This window comes from Protopterus annectens, chromosome 2.part0 (assembly GCF_019279795.1).
Source record: "Protopterus annectens isolate FY-2018-M chromosome 2.part0, PAN1.0, whole genome shotgun sequence".
Taxonomy (NCBI): domain Eukaryota; kingdom Metazoa; phylum Chordata; order Ceratodontiformes; family Protopteridae; genus Protopterus; species Protopterus annectens.
The window spans coordinates 1,929,804,743-1,929,818,762 of record NC_056728.1 but is presented as its reverse complement, the minus strand read 5'-3'; positions in this window follow the sequence as shown (position 1 = coordinate 1,929,818,762).

Genomic DNA, 14,020 nt, shown 5'->3' with positions numbered 1-14,020 from the left:
GTGTAACTACACATACACACACAGAAATACGTACAGGACAATACATATGTAGAAGGTGCACACAATACGGAACATCCACTATGCCTACAGTTGCCACCTGACCAACTGGACTTGTATGAGCCACCAGTACAAATGGCAATTGTTGCCTGCAACATATACCCACAGAGATGTCAAAGGATATAACACCACACACAGGTTTGCATACATGGAAAAGCTTTATTTGTGTACTATTACAGTTGTATATGCCATGGCATATAGCTGTTTAGACTCTGACATACATATAAACAGAGTAATGCAACTGTGAAACAGTTATATTAATACAGTAGTCTGGAAAGGTTGATATATGTTGCAGTCCAGGCTGAGGCCTTTAAGTAGTACAATAATAAAGATAGACTGGGCCACAGGATAACATTCAATCAACAATAAGTAATGCAGATGCATAGTCCAGCAGCCTCTAACTACACTCTACACAATCCCTAGGGGGTAAATACCTCAGTTGACACAATGAGATGTATCTGTCACATAACAAGGCATAACTGACACCTTCACAAACACACTGACAAACAGAACAGTCTGCATGGCAGGAAGCAGTAGGCCTGCATTTACCCAAGGTGAATCGTATGGTAATGTAGATCCAGATACCTTAAGGCAGCTTACCTCTGATACTCCCACATGTTGTAATAGCCTAGGTTAGTTATGGTGCATCCCCCCCCCATAGACTGAATAATACAGAGCTATATACCACTGTTACATACACTGGCCTCTGCAGTGCATAAGGGCACACATGTATTGTGTAGATAAAGCCCACACATATATGGACCAAACCCCACAATATGTGTGGGGCCCACAACAGCAGTGGACTGATGGCAGGAATGGCAGCATGACATACTCACAGCCCACTACATAACCCCTGACAACATGTCATATGTACAAAGCCTGGTATGTAGGTGGAGGACAGAGGCTGAAAGACAGGTCCATATGTTAAATACTATTGTCATACACTAAGCAAGTCGCTGGTGTTACAGGATAGTCTGCAACATAGCCTTAGTCAGGAATATGAATTTAGAATCAGACATGGATGTAGCCATGTACTGATAGCACTCAACACACACACACACTGCCAGTGATATATTTGACACAAGACCTGTGTGGCTGACAGACAAAACATCATAGGCACACCTCTGGCCATCAAGTGGATAGGCCCACAGTTGAGAGCTATGCAGACAGACTGCATTCCAAGTTAAACAAGTATGTACACACAAACCCTGTAACACTGGTGCTATACAATGCACACAACAACACTACTCGCACTCTGTTTGTAGTTCTGGAACCCCCTACAAATATGTAGCTGGCCTGAGTATGCAGGTTCTCTTGTAAGAGGCATTGCTACCTGCTGTCTGTAACACTTCTGGCCACACATAGGAAGGATGTCCACCATACAGGAAAAGGTAAAGGGACCACTCCCACATGATGTAGGGATTTATAGTTGTTGGTTGCCATGACAGTGGTAATTGGAAGTACTACACAGCATGCTGCATGCAGGTAGAAAGTGGAGGACACTGATCGGTGCAGAGGGCATCACCTGATCATGTGCATCACCTACCAAAGCCATTCTGCAATCTATTCAAAGCAGCTCAATCCATACTGGAGGGAGACCGAGAGAGAGAGAGACTGAAAGAAAAAAAAAACATCCAACAAACTATCCAGAAGAGAATTCATTCCCATAATAGGTATGTGAAGTATATATATGCATGTAATTGACCACAGTACTTGGTCCATAATAATGGGATAGATGATGTGGAATGATTTATATGTGCCATCAGGTGTTGTTGTAATGATGTTCAGCTGAACAATTGCTAAGGACAATAGAGCCAGTTCCTGTGATGTAGTGGGCCATAGCCATGAACTGTGCAGAGCAGCCCTGTCTGATAAGATGCAAGCCATCATAGTGTGTGTTGTGTAATGGGAAGTATGTGTATTACTGTGGCCAATAGCTGGTGGTGGAAGTAATGCCATAATGATGGACACATGGGTTCCACAACCCATCTCTTGCAGGATACTCAGGTTAACCTGTATTATAGCATGCAGGAATGCCATAGGTGTGTAACAGAGTTACCTGCAATCTGGCCCTACATATACCCCCCTAATGTCAGGCTGTGTTCTTATGTGGCACCTGTCTGTGTTGTATCAAGACAGAACAGTGCAGCTGTGAAGAAAGGTGTTGTGAGATTGAGGACCTGACGTCTGAATGTACCCCATATATAGGTATGCATATGTGTGTGTGTGTATATATATATATATATATATATATATATATATATATATATATATATATATATAGATATATATATATATATATATATATATATATATATATATATATATATATACATCCACAAATATACAGATACCCATGTGTAGACATATATATAAACACATATATACATCATATATATCTACACATATATAGATATATACCTATATGCACGTCTACATATATACAAACACACACACAAACATATGTGTATGTAAATGCATGTCTCCTATATTGCCACCACAGTGCTGCATGCTATGTGTGAGGGAACAGCACACATAGCAATGCACACAGATATCTGCAGCTGTCAGTGTGTGCAAAATGGATGGGTATGTCACATGTGATCCTCTTGTTGGGACCACATTGCGCTTGTCTGTGAAGTACGGAATGGGAATATGAGGAAGTATGGCAGATATAGTTGTGGAGGTGGTCATCGTTGGTAGATATAGAGGACAGCCTACAGGGGTGGTATGTGACACATGCGGTGGGTAAACACCCCGGATGGTGTGTGCAGTCTGTGATGTGGACTCCCCATGGGCCCCAATATGGACACAATGGAAAGAAGCCTCCCACCCACTGCTACTCACAACAGCAATTTATGTCCCGAAGGTGCCTGGCCTGAAGTCTGAGCAGGAGGAGCATGTGGACCCTGTGAATGTGTACTGCATGCCTCAAGGTGATATAGCACATCCCACATGTGTCTGTGGAGCCTGTTATGGAACAGAACCTGGACCTGACCTTAGGGGACAAGATCATGTCTGTATGTGCCCCCGGTGGGGGGGGGGGCATCCTCTGAGTTGATTCCACCTGAAGGTATTGCTGGACCAGTACATGAGGAGGTCCCAGGGTGGGTCACACATGTGATGTGGCCTGGTAACATGGGCAGATGAGTTTGGAGAGGTGGTTCTGCTGGCCAATAGTTCATATACATGCCATTGTGTCCCTGTTATAGAACATATGTGGGTAGTAATAGTCCACACAATCCTGGAACATGTCCAATAGCATGCATAGATATCTCCAATAACACAGAATGTCAGATGTGCAGCAACTACATAGCAAGCATGCCACAGGCATATATGGAGCCATAGTGGCCCTGACAATGGCATGCAGGTGAACAGTCTGTAACAGGCCAGCAATGATAGTGTCCACACAGGGAACATGGCTACCAACACATTGCACAAAGTGTGGTACAATACAATATCAGATACCAACAAAATGTAATGGATGGCCGAAGTGAAAAAAAGAGAATTAGAAACCAGAAACACACCTCAGCTCAAGGCTCCAATAAAGGCTATCCCTCTGAAATAGTGTAGGCACAAACCACTGCAGTCCTGTTGATTTGAAAAGAATTTAATAGTATATATCCAAAAACAGACACAAAAAAACGATTAAGCACTTTCATTTTCCCCTGGAAAGTTTATCAGAATCTCATACAAACAGCTTCCCAACACTTTTATAATAAAAAAATCTCCTCCATTGGATAGTCAATTAGTGTCTTAAAGCAATAGACAAACATGTACACAATTAAAACTCAGTTCTAAAAAACCCTAAGCATAATAGGGAATTAATGCATAAATATAAATGTAAATATAAATATAAAATCATGGCCATTATTTTGTATATAAATAAACATTCAATAAGTGCATCATAAAAATACTTCATAAAACGCATCATAAAAATTCATAAAACACATAAAAAAAATATCAAAAAATACTTCATATACTCACACAAACTTCATGTACCCACAAAACCAAAAAATCTCTACAGCTTTTCAGCCTCCAATTTTAGGGCAGATGTTAATGAAATGTGGTCATTTAATCCAGGGAAATTACAGGCGTCCAACTGCAACTGCCAAATAAGTTCCCTGAATTCAAGTCTACTCTCCCAGTCTCCACTCCTTTCGTTCTTCTGTACATTCTCAATAACCCAGAACTTGTAATCAGCATTAGGACATTTTTTGATATGTCTCGCTAAGGCATTAGTTTCCTTCCCCTTACCTACATCATATATGTGTTTGTAAACATGCTGTCTAAGGTTGCGTTCTGTCTTGCCAATGTAAAATGCCCAACATATCATGCAGTAGCCAATATAAATCACCCCTTTTGTGTAACAGGTGAAATGTCCTTTAGCTCTCAGGATGTCCCTCCAACTGTGAGGGTGTCATCCTCAGCAATAAATGTACATTGGGGACAGCTACCACATTTATAGGTTCCCAACCTCGGTGTGTTATTGAAAATATCTTTATTCCCTTCCAGTATTCGTTTCAAATTTTGGTTTATCCTATAGCTAAACTGCAATGTATGACTAAAAACTTCCAGTCGGTTGGGCATTTTTCTGAACATATCCCATATCCCCTTAATGGCTCTTTAACCGATGGGTATTTTAATCATAAGTAACTACAGAATATGGTGTTTTAATATCAGTAGTCAAGGGGTGGTGGCTGTCATTGGTTCTGGTTGAGGTGTTAAATTCATCAAATCTAAATAGGGGTTTATATCTATTACCCCATTCTTTCAAAACCAATTCCTTCAAAGGGGCTAATAAGGTATCTGGATAGCCCTCTCCAAGAATAAATTACACACAAATTCTAATTCCCCAGCCAGGTCTTCCCTTTCTGAGGTCATCCTGGCCACCCTAATCATCTCTCATTTGACAATATTCTTCTTTTGGAACTGTGGATGAAAGCAATCATAATGAAGATATGCATTGGAAAAACATTCCTTCCTATAAATCCTAGATATAAATTTCCATTGTCTCATGCCCTTTTTTATAGTGACATCCAAATAATGTACTGCATTGGTCTCTACTGTGTAGGTAAATTCTAGAAAATCAGTGGTTCCACTCAAAAAATCCACGAACAGTGTAATCAGTTCAGGTGAACTTTTCCAAACAATAAAAATATCATCCAAAAAATGATAATATTTCTGAATATTTCCCCTGTATTGGGAGTTGAATACAAAATTTTCTTCCCAAAATAACATAACTATATTTGCAAAAATTGGGGCACAAGACAACCCTATAGCAACGCCATCTAATTGGTGATAATATTCACCTTGAAATTATAAAAAAATGTTTTTAAGGACAAGTTCCATGTTCTCTAAAATTAATCTAAAATTAGTACTGGATAAAAAATCAAAATCCATTAACTTGTTCTCAAACCAATCCAACCCTGTACTATGGAGAATAACTGAAAACAAATCTTGAATATCTATAGTTAAAAATACTAAATCTGAATCAAATTCCAGATTCCCCATCTTTTCCAGGAAATCCCATGAGTCAACAAGTATATGGAGATATAATTTATAAAAGGGTTTAAGTTTAGTGTCAATAAAAAAATAGCCAATGGCTGGGTTTTGGACCCCTGAGAAGTGACAATAGGTCTAGGCGGGGGGCTCTATGGATCCTTGTGGATCTTTGGTATCCCGAAGATACCTGGAATGTAGGGTTTCCCAACCTTAAAAAAGTTAAACAACTGTAAATCAATTAACCCTTGACTAAGGATATCCTCTAAAATTAAATCCAGTCTTCTATATGCAATTTTAAATTCATTCTTTGACACAATAGTGTACCTTCCTTCCACATTCAAAAGTTCCATAATTTTGGCACCATACATCCAGTTTTCCATCAGTACCACTCCCTTATCAGGTTTCATAACTCTTATATCCTTGTTACAGGATAACAAATCAAGCACTATTTTCTCATCCCTAGTGAGATTGTCATGGCCAAATTTCCTAGTCCTGAAAAACGTTCTCATTTCGTGTGTAACCAAAGTCTCAAGATTCTGAATTTCCTGATGCAAGGCTGGGTTGTAGATACTCTTCCTACATATTAAATTCCTGTTGGTGGTGGTGTGTTTTCCATCACCCAGTAAAACCTCCAAATTTAATTTCCTACTAAACATCTTGAGGTCCAAAATTGATCTAGCAATATCCCCTCGGTTGGCCGGTACAAAAGTAAAACCCTTTTTAAAAAGACTAAAAAATTCTTGTCCACCATTAAATTGCTATAATTATAAATATGGAATCCATCCTCAATCACTGTTTCTCTTAAGTTGACATTATCGGGTCTACCTACCCACGTATCATTCTGAAATATTTGTTCTAAGTCAAAGTTAGTCTCAGGATCAAAATCAAACTCATTAAGGGGTAAATTTGGATGAATAAAAGACCCATCTCCATTATAAGTAGTCATGGTTTTTAACATGGGTACATTGGTTGGAACTGCTGATTCCTCCTGTGTTGTGGTGGAGTTCCCTTGGTTGTTTGTGCATAAGAGGGGGAAAATTGTTGGTTCCTGATACTTTCGATCTCTGAACACCCCCTTCCACTAAAGGGACATCGTATGTTTCCCCCTGTCTCTCACCGTCACAAACATCCAAAAATTGAGTGGGCTATTCATTAACCCTGGAATTCCTATGAGCATTTAAAGGAAAGGAATTAACCCTACTCTGGGTTCCAAGCACATATGCAGTACCATTCCCATATTCCCACAATATATGTATCCTACAATACAATATCAGCCTCACTGGTAGGTAAGCTGTAGCCATACCTATTGAGTTGTGTGCACAGTTTGTTGTTGCTGATATAGTGGGGGGGGTGACAGTGATGTATATTAAGAACTGTTGTAACCTTGCTGCAATACTTGATCAAACCTGTGTCCATCTTTATGTCTTTCAAGCAAGATGTCACATGGAAGGCTTCCGGCTTACTCAGCTGCTGAGAACAACATTTTAGCAAACCATCTAATACATCACTACCCTGTCTTGTTTGGCTGGGCCACCCATGATCAGCAGGAGTGGACTGCCCTGTGGAACGACCTAGTCCACTGGGTCATTGATGTCGGACTGCACAACTGCAGTTATGAGCAGGTCCAGCATCATTGTTCTGACCTACTTCGCAATGCCTGTCGGCATGCTGCTGCAGTCTGGGGGGATCACCTCACAACAGGGGGGGCCATGCCATCCATCCCCCTGACACGTGTGGAGAAGCTGCTAGCCACCCTTGTGGCACCTGCCCATCTGCATAGCCACCAACTGCCAGACAGCTTTGTGGAGGTGGGTGCTACCCACACACCGGCTGAGGAGCGTGCAGGTAAGGCCACAGGGTACATCAGTAGACCACTGTTGCATATACATCTGCATCTGCACAGGTAGATCATGCATATCTGACATGTCATAGATATAGTATGTTGTTGCATAGTAGTGATAAACAGATGTGCATATGTGGTAGTATTGTGGGCATGTACTGTTGATGTATTGTAATGCTGCACCCACCCTGTAGCAATGCCACTGGTGTGGCCACTGACTTTGCATCTCTCACCCTCTTATATAGGTCCCTCCGGGATACCACCAAGGCAGCAGTCTGTAGCTGGTGAGTATGGTTTATGTAGATGCTTGCCAATACACCGGGCATGTAATGGCTATGGTATAGTCCACGTACACATCTAACACACCTACCCAGAATGTATGCTGTACATGTGCATGTATTGTTGCTGTTAAATGCATGGCATCACAATGGTGGCCTTGATGGGGTATTGGAAGGGTATGTCAGACACCTGCAAGATAACTAACATCCTATCATTGCAGAATGTGTCCACAGGGAGTAACATAATGGTAAGAGACATGGCCTACAGTAGGGACATGTTTGGAACAACACCTGTATACAGTGCAACATCAGTGTACATACCTGTAGGACAATGGCAACTGTTGCAGAGTTACACTATGCATAATGTATTACTGTGGTCCACATTATCTGCTGGAACTAGGCTGTAACATGTGGTGTTCAGTGTATGGGACACTGCAAACAGACACACATGTGTAGGCCATACTTGTCAACCATCTGCAAAAAGGATGAAGGTGTGGGGGGTGTCAGCATGACACACCAGTGCACTGCAACAGGGATCCTATAGATGCTAAGAATGGCTGTATCTGCACATAGTCAGGTTCAGGAACTGTGGTAGATGTAACCCTACCCCCACAGCAATAGTGATGGCAGTGTGTGAACACCAAGGGATGTGCACATGAGTCAACCTTGCAATCATGCAGATTAGGGGGACATGTGTAGGGCAGACTGAACATACACTGGCAAATGCAGATGGCTCATGCTAGTATACCCCTGCCAGGAGTAGTGACTGCTGTAGTATACATAACAATAGGTGCAACAAACTGTCATGATAAGGGTGTGCACACATATGCCCACACGGAGTGTATGCATCTCAGTCAGCATCCGCACACCTAACGCATTCTCTAGACACTGCATGTGAAAGTGCAGGGCATATGTCACATATCGGGCTCATGTACTTTTAATATATGCAGTGATGTGGTCCCATGGCAGATCAAGGAAGGGTGTGTCATATCAATAAGGGTGTGTACACCCCCCTTGGCCACGGTATGCTCTGATGGTTGTCAGAGTAATAGTATTGGATTGGTCATACATGGTGCGCTGATGTTGAGAGCTGTAAATCAGACATCAGGCATTCACAAATGACATCTGTCCACATATCATCCCAGGCATATGTTTCTGAAAAACATAGGGGCTTTGAGCATTAAAGCTGACATAACTGACACAGTACTACACATTCAGCAATGGATTGTACACCTGTGAAGTGTGGTGCACAGCACATGTCAGGGTGCAGAACAGGTGCACAGCAATACTGTGTACATAGGTGCAGTGGTATCCAGGGGAAGGGCATCACCTAGTGACACAGCACATGCATCACACACATGTATACTGTCACTAGCATGGATTGACTATAGCTGCACTGCATGCTGTTGTGTATCATATGTTATGAATATTGACAGATGTGTAATAGGAGAACTGTGTGTACTACCATTGGGCAACCTCACCTGTATGTATGTATGTGTGTGCATCCTGGTGGGTAGTTAGTTTTTTTTTCTGTAGGGTCACTCTGGTGAAGTGGAGGGATGTTAATGCATGTAGAATGCGTGTGTGCATGAGTCTGTGTTTGTCTGGGTGGCCATGTATGTACATGTGTGATTGTGGGGTTGTCCATACAGCAGTACCTCCCTTTGGGATTGTGCAGTACATGGACATGGACTGCCACATGACACACCAGGAATACTTGTCATGTATGTAATCATAGGTCAGCTGATAGTATAATAAGGTCTGTAGCATGGAACAGGCATTGAGAGGGAAGGTAGATACCAGGTAAACCCTTAATATCGCATTCATCAGAGAGGTGACTGACATCCCATGTATGCAGCACCACAGACCCATTGGGGAATTACTATTCAACACCAGAGAGTGTATCCATATGGTACAGTTGTCACATGATAGGCTGATTGAGTAGCATATCCTGCATGCACTGAGCAAAACATACTCATGACACTCCAGTGCGTGATATTATGGGGTGAACGTAGTAGCCTCCACATATAGGGGCCATGATCATGATATCCGGACATACACAGGGTAAACACTGAAGGACAGCAGTGATGCCATTTTAAAGCACTACACTCAGGTTAGGCAGGTAATGGAGTAACAGGTCTTGTGCTGTGATCACTTGTATAGTCATTTAGAGGACTGATACATTAATGAGTGGTATCAATGAGTGTATGTTACCAAGTGTGATGCAGGATGGGGAACGCATGGCAATATACATGGGACTGTCAGTAATGTCACGGATAGGTAGGTATTAAGGTTTTGTGTGTGTGTGTGTGTGTGTGTGTGTGTGTGTGTGTGTGTGTGTGTGTGTGTGTGTGTGTGTGTGTGTGTGTGTGTGTGTGTGTGTGTGTGTGTGTGTACTGTTATGCAATGCTGTACAGGTCTTAAAGTGCGTTTATTGTTTATCCCCACAGGTGGCGAGGTGGGTCAGGGTCCCTCCTACATGCAATCTAATGTTGGTGTCCATACAAACAACGAAGATGATGATAGTACTGTTGAGACACAGGTGGGGTTGTCAGGGGACAAAACAGTGCCATCATTTGACATCCCTCTTTAAGCCACCCCAACCCCACATACAGTTTCAGTGCCTATACATACCCCATCACCAGTGGCCATAGCAGAGGGACAGCTGGCATTTGGTGGCAGTTCACAGGAAAGTGTGGTAACCATGCCTACTGTGTCTGGTCACAGCAGGCATAGCCAGATGTCTGGCAGGGCACCACATAGGCAGATGTCCCAGGGTGCTCATGGTGGGGCCACTGGTCATCATGCCCCTAGCAGACACAACACAGCTGGTACCAGCAGGTGCATGTTTCAGGCTGTCATGGCAGCGCAGGCACGTATGGAATGTTACACCAGACAGGGCCAGAGGCTGCAGAGGGCTACTTTCACATCTGCAAGTGATAACTCCCATGAACTGTCTGGTGCCATCCATGCTTTAACTGAGCTCATAAATAGATGGTCTGGTGAGATGATGGCCCTCATCAACTGTGGTCTGTCCATGCTTGAACGTGTGGTGGGAGTGCGGCGATGGCCGTGTGGATATAGGCCAGCAATGCCAACAGCTGTCAGTCAAAATGGACGTGCTAGGACACCAATGGCACCTGTAGTGGCAGTACCAGCCCCAGCACTGCATGGGTGGGCACTGTCCACACCACACCACAGCAGGCCAGGAGCATGTGGTCCTGGCCAGTCCCAGGGGGGACCTGGTTCCAGCAGACATTTGTCATCATCAGGTGATAGTAGCACATCGAGGCCTGTACCTGGACATGCCCATGGAACCCCTGGCAGGCGCAGCCCACATGTCCATGACCAGAGGCAGTGAACTGCACACCCTGCCAGGTATGGTCTGCAGCTGTCCATAAACACCTGTGTAGGGCAGCCACATGGCAGATCTGTGTGCATGCATACCCACACACTATACAAACACACCTAGGGCAACCCCATACCTACACACACCACATCACCATGCCCAATTCACCTCATTACACCCCTCATCCACACACATGGTGTCAAATGTATGCCCCAACTTTGGCCTCTGGCAAACCAACAACACACCCTGTGCATATGATGATACCTGGGCCACATCCCTGTCATCTAAACCATCAATACAAGGACAAGCTAATATGGTTCTGATGCACATGGTGACTGTACTACAGTATACTACAGTACTGCAGTATAACGTTGTAAGGAGTAAAGTGTAACGCATATATGTCAGGTAGCGTAGCCATCCAACAATGATGCATTATAGCTGTTAGTAACACTGGTAGATTGTGGTCTCTATAATGTAATCCATTTGTGTTGCAGGTGTACATGTGTCAGCATGAGCATGGTCTGCAGTCATATTCCACAATGGGGTATGGCACTGTGGTGACACCATGGCTGTAACATATCTGTGGTACAGTTGAACACATGTCACAGGTTTGTATAACAGTTATTGCCTGTGCCACATGGACAGGTCTCCCATTGGGGCATGTATAATCTGCAACCTGATGTAGACCCATCCATATAGACGCACACTCTTACTTGGCAACACTGGGACTAGACCCCTACTTAGGTATGCAGTGATACTGAAGTGAGTGGCTTCCATTGCACACACCACACAGCATTTAGGGTGAGGTGTGTTCCAGGATACATGTTACATGCAGAACATCCCCAGATATGTACAGTATGTTAATGGGGGATGTAATGGGTGTATATGGACAATACATAGTGTGACATACCTTCATATGCACATTAACAGACACCTAACAGGCAGACAGACATCCGAGAGACATGGGCCTATCGCTGCTAACTAACTTGACCATGTGTTACAGGTAGGCTGCACACAGCACATGCATAACTGGCCAGGATTGTGGTATCAGTTACCTGTATGGTTGATGGTGACAGTGGTAACCATAATGTGGTACATCAGACATATACAGGGTGTACCTTGGTGCAATGGCAGTGTACACAGCACCCACATCCCCAGTGGATATTGGTACTCCCTAAAACCTATGATGACACTCTGACATACCCATCATCGCACATTGGCCATGACTGCGAACCAACACATTGTATATCCCAACAGTGGTACTACAGGGATATGCATCTAATGCACATGCCACGTGCATAGTAGGGTGTTGAGTTGTCATGCCTCACCTATGGGCAGCAACAACACTACCTGTACTACTGTGTGGCAATGGGTATTGTAATAGGAGTATGTGGCCTTGGAATGCTATACCCTACAGATATACGGACATGCACACATACACACACTTGCCAGAACACAATGGGTATCCCATGCCTATAAACCCATTTGTCCACACTGTTCAGGTGGTACTGCAAGGCTGGTACAGAGAGGAGCTTAACAGGGTACATGTAATGTCCCATACAGCAGCAGCAGCCACAACTGACTATGGCAATGGGTGTTCCAGTGGTTGTGAAGGCCCTCATGCAATTCCCAAGTACAAGTGTGCTAACACACAGACACTGCTATACTCAATTATGCACATGTACACATGTGTCAGTACTGGGGTGCATCACTGCAGGTGGTCATAGCTGTGTACCTAGCTATTGTCGAAGGAGAGATGGGTTGTGTAGGGGTTGTGTGTACAGTTGTATCCTGCCACCTGCCATGTTATAGCAAGCAATCTATCAACAGATGCTACTGTGATGGCCCTCTGGGTGAGAATGACATGCATCAGCCAATCCTCCAGGTGCCTCCTACACATGGCCACTGTGGTGATCAAGTTGACATGAATACAACATGCATTACTACACATGGTTAGTGTCTGTGATGGAGACCTGTACCCAAGCACGTTCTGTTGACTGTGGTAGTGTAGTGGAGGTACCCATGGCATGTGGTGCGTACAGGGGGTTATCTCCTATATGTGCTAGTTCTTACAAAGCCGGGCAGACATGTCAGTGTCAATCAAGCTTAGGTTGCCTGTTCATATCCCAGCTGGATACCTGCCATCTGCATATCTGTACAGGGACTGACAGTCATCAGCTTGGCAAGTAGCTATGCAGTAGGATGAATGTGTTGACAGATAGATATTTGACAAGAATATGTATGCCATAACTATATGTCAGGAGCCCTCACTAACATGTGCTGTACAGACCGTATTCTACAGTTACATTCCACATGTCGGATCATTACCCAATAGGGATTATATAGTGTGACACAGCTCACACACCAGGGATACAACAGGGAGGCCTCAGAGACCAGGTATGCCTGCAGGTGTGCCTGTTGTCAGTACTACATTTAGCACTCTACTCTTGCCTGGGTAAGCATTGTCAACAGTAGTAGCACCATGGAACACTGAATGCCAGTGTGACAGCACATACCATGGGCTACTACCCCTGTATGTAACACATTCAGATGGATAACAGTGTTGTACAGGCCTCATATATGTATGCAACACATTCAGATGGATAACAGTGTTGTACAGGCCTCATATATGTCTGTGTCCCACACATGACACTCACACCCCTTGCTACTGTAATGACAGCACATAGGTGAATGTATTGTACATGGCATTTCATACACTTACAGATGTCATTACCCTAATATGTTATCAGACTGGGTGGTGTGAACTAGTTACCAGGGTAAGCCATGCTTAGCAGGTATCAACATTGCTGCAATATAACACCTAAGATGATTTGCGCACTGGTAAGTGAAGCCTACACTGTGTAAGTGTCCATACATGTAACCATAGCTTAGCACTGCTTAGCTTCGCTCAAACCCATGCAAACGAGCTTAAAGCTGCTCAAAGCTGCCTTAACCACTCTGTATCCGACAGCCATTGTTCTGCCCAGCAACAAA